Genomic DNA, 3,942 nt, shown 5'->3' on the forward strand with positions numbered 1-3,942 from the left:
TGGTGACTGGGTCAGTGTGTTCTGCTCAACCACTGAAGGGTACGGGCCCTTCTTCCTGGGCAGGACTCTGAGTGTAAGTGGGAAATCAAATATTCCCATTGACAGAGGAGTGGGCAGCTGGGCATGTGGGGATGAGAGCTGAAGCTTCTGGAAAGACCTAGAGCAATTTGGAGGAAGAGGAAATGGTAGAGCTGCAACAGCTGGAGGGGGCTAGACAGGCATCCTGGTAACAACAGCTGCTATTCTTTCTTGAGCACAGAGCTTGGAGCTTGACCCGAATTATTTCTTAAGTTCACAACCAAGCTTTTAGGTGGGTGCCATTATCCTCATTGTACAGATGGAAAAACGGAGGCTCAGAGATGTCCTGAAACCAGACATCTTCTCATCAAGCTAGCAAATCTGTTTAGTTTGTTGTCCTTTGGGATTTGGGGGGAAAGCCAGTGGAAGAAGCAGGAAACCTGCTTATTAAGGAGACCAGGAGCTGCCCAGACCCATTCTGCCTGGGGCAGCACGAGGCTAGTAGGGCTCTGGCCTGCCCAGCCCCACCAGCAACTGCCAGAAGCACCAGGGACATGTATGTTTGGGGGAAGCGGCCAGAGGGCTTAGCGCCTGGAAGAACAAACAGGCTTATCCTATCACTGTCGGCCCCGCCACACTGGGGAGGAGGTGGAAGCTGGGCAGTCTAAAGATGAGCACAGACAACATCGTAAATCATTAGGGAGATGCAAATCTAAACCACGTGAGATACCACTTCACACCCACTGGGATGGCTAGAATCGAAATGTCAGATCAAAGCCTTGACAAGAACGTGGAGAAATCAGAGCACCCATACACTGCTCGTGGAAAATGGTGCGACCACTTTGGCAAGCAGTCTGGCAACTCCTCCGACGACAGAGTTACCACGTGATTCGGCAATTCCGCTCCTAGGCATATAGCCAAAAGAAAAGAAACCATGTGTTCACGCAAGAATGGGAACATAAATGTCTATAGCAACATTATTCATAACAGCCAAAAGATAGCAACCACCCAAATATTCATCAACAGACAAATGGATAAACAAAATGTGGCATCTGCATATGACAGAATATGATCCAGCTTTAAAAAGGAAAGAAATTCTGCCGTATGCTACCACCTTGAGGATAAACCTTGAGGACATTACGCTAAGTGAAAGAAGCCAGTCACAAAAAGGCAATTACTGTATAATTCCATTTATATGAGGCACTTATATCAAAATCGTAAATCAAAAGAGAATCAAAATCGTGGAGCTAGAAAGCAGAACGGCGGTTGCCGGGGGCTAAGGGTAGATGAGAATGGAGAGCTATTGTGCAATTAGGGCAGAGTTTCAGTTTTCCGACGTGAACGAATTTACTGCCACTGACCTGTACACCTAGAAATCATGGCAAAGAGGGTAAATTTTGCGTGGATCTGTTACCACACAGAAAAAGAACTGTACGTTAGAAAAAGAGATGCACCTTGCAAAGAACGCTGTGACGAGAACGTGGAAGAGGAATTAAAAGATGTTTAAATGGAAACGGGAAGGCTTGGGAATCCCGTTGCAATTTTCCAATCAGTTAATGACTATCCCTGGTCTAGTGTGGAGGGGACGGTTGGGAGAGACGTGGGAGACTAAGCAATGTTGGATCACTGGGCATCTTTTGAACATAACTCATAATATGATTCCGTCTTGGGTTGAGGCTGGTGCAGTTCATCAAGCTGAAGACACAGAGGGAGATACAAGTGTTGGGGAAGAGATAGAGTTCAAGGGAAATTGGGTCCGAGATGCACACAGGGAAAACACCATGTAAAGGTGAAGGCAGAAGCCGAAAACACCAACGATTGCCACCAGGTGCCCCCAGGAGGAACCAACACTGCTGACACCTCTCTTGTGAGTTTATCCTACAAACATTAATAAACGCCCCTTGTACAAGGCCCAGAAGCAGGGGGGCAGGTACAAAAAAGGGAGACTGATTGATAAATACACAAACAACAGTAAAGGCAGATGTAGTAAGGGGGACCGCCGCCCCAGACAGCCTCCTGAATGAGGACATGGTCCCAGATGCCGAGCCATGCGGAGAAAAAGGGAGTCTTCTCTAGTCTGGGGTCCACGTTGGTTTGGTCAAGCAGAGTCCTAGAATCTTATACCAGAGTCCTCCCACATGATTAACCATTTGTTTTACACCTATAGCACCTGGTCTTCCTAGGGGGTCTCCATCCAAGCACTAACCAGGCCCGACGCTGCTTAGCTTCCGAGATCAGACAGGATCGGGCTCGTTCAGGGTGGCATCACCATTAACCATTTGAAGAGTGGCCCTGGTCCCAGTGCCTCTAGCACAATCATTAATAAACGCACTCAGCACAGGCCACAGGGATGGATGAGTCATCACTTCCTATTTTCCTCTCAGTCTCTTTGGGAAGGGCTCAGTACCGATGGTCAAAATTTGGCTCCTCCAAAAACTGGCGTGAGAGGCTGCTGCAGACAGAAAATAAATGTCTTTGCCCCATCTCCCCTCAGCAGCCTTTCTGAGGCTGGTTCACCCAGATCACAAAACAGCAGGCCCAGGAGCAGGGGCACCTTCAGCAGGCGCAGGGAGAAGAGACTGGTGAGCAGGTACCTGCGGGAGGGAGGGACGCTGGGACCAGTGCTGAGTGGCTTTTCTGCTTCCCTCCTTCTCTTCCTCAGCCTCCATCCCTCAACCATATACGCTGTAAGGACTGGTCCACACAGAGCCACAGAGCAGGTCTACCAGGGGAGAAAGATGCTAAAAGCAGACCTTCAAACCAGGCAAGCTTCTTTTTCAAAGATACTTTTTCTACCTTCTTTCTCTGCCAATTGAAGGCCACCGAGCAGCCCGGACTACTCCAGGTCCCAGGGGAAACGCTCTACAAGCCACTCATTGGATAATGACTTCCATTAGATTAGCTTGTTTGACTTTACCAAGCAATTCGGCGTCTTTTATCCAATTCTCTCCTCTTGATAACCCCGTGAGGCCCCAGGATAGAATGGCTTCTCAAAAATCATCACTTTCAAGCTTTTGATCTTCCCTGGAAAATCGTCTTAAAGTTGCTTTCCCACCTGCAATCTATCTGGGGGTCATTCACAGAAAATTCTCCCGTGAAAGTCTCTTCTCTGCTCTTTATATGGCCAAGAACGTTTTCTTTTGCTGCTGTAATTCACTGGATAACTTATTTCAAGGTCAAAGGCGTGAAGGCTGTTGAAAGCAGACCAATTTTAATGTGTGTTGTTATATCCCACTTGCTTATCAAAGAATTACCAAGAGGTTAAGCTTTGCTATGTGTAGCAAAGAGGCAACAAAGAAAAGCCCATGAAAATACATATTTTTACAGTGTGCTTCACTCAACTTCAGCAACAATTCAACCAACATTTACAAAGTGTCCACTCTGGGGCAGGCCCAGTACCAATAGTGGGGGAATACAAAGATGAACAGGGCAGCCCTCAGCCCCAGCAGGCAACCGATTATAACACAAGGTGATAAGAGCAATTCCAGAGGATGAGCGTGACACGCTGTGACTGGACAGGTCAGGGGAGGCTTCACAGAGGAGGTGATGCTGGAACCAGCTCTTAAGAGATGAAAAGATTTTTATAGCCAGAGCAATTGCTTAGAAGAAACCAGAAAAGAGAAGGTCAGAGCTAAATCAGATCATTGTGGCTGGAGCACAGGGTGTCCCCGGAGTGAGAGTGATAAAGTCACACAGGTTAGCATAGAAATGGATCATGGAGGGCCTCGGACTTTATGCTGAAGGTGACAAGCAGCCCCTGAGCGAAGGAGTGACTCGATCAGGGTGAGGCTTTTTAGAAAGAGACTTCTCCTGCAGGGCCATGTGAGATGAGCTGGAAAGAGGAGAGTCTGGTGATAAAAATTTGAATCATGAGAGTGGCTATGAGAATGGACCAAAAAAAAAAAAAAAGGAAAATTTGAGAGC

General features: G+C 47.5%; 1 pseudogene; it reads right to left on the reverse strand.

Moving 5' to 3' along the window:
• Positions 1-2,176: 2,176 nt before the first annotated feature.
• Positions 2,177-2,294, reverse strand: LOC111741081 (annotated as a pseudogene).
• Between the last annotated feature and the right edge of the window lie 1,648 nt (positions 2,295-3,942).

This window comes from Pteropus vampyrus, unplaced genomic scaffold, assembly GCF_000151845.1.
Source record: "Pteropus vampyrus isolate Shadow unplaced genomic scaffold, Pvam_2.0 Scaffold72, whole genome shotgun sequence".
Classification (NCBI taxonomy): domain Eukaryota; kingdom Metazoa; phylum Chordata; class Mammalia; order Chiroptera; family Pteropodidae; genus Pteropus; species Pteropus vampyrus.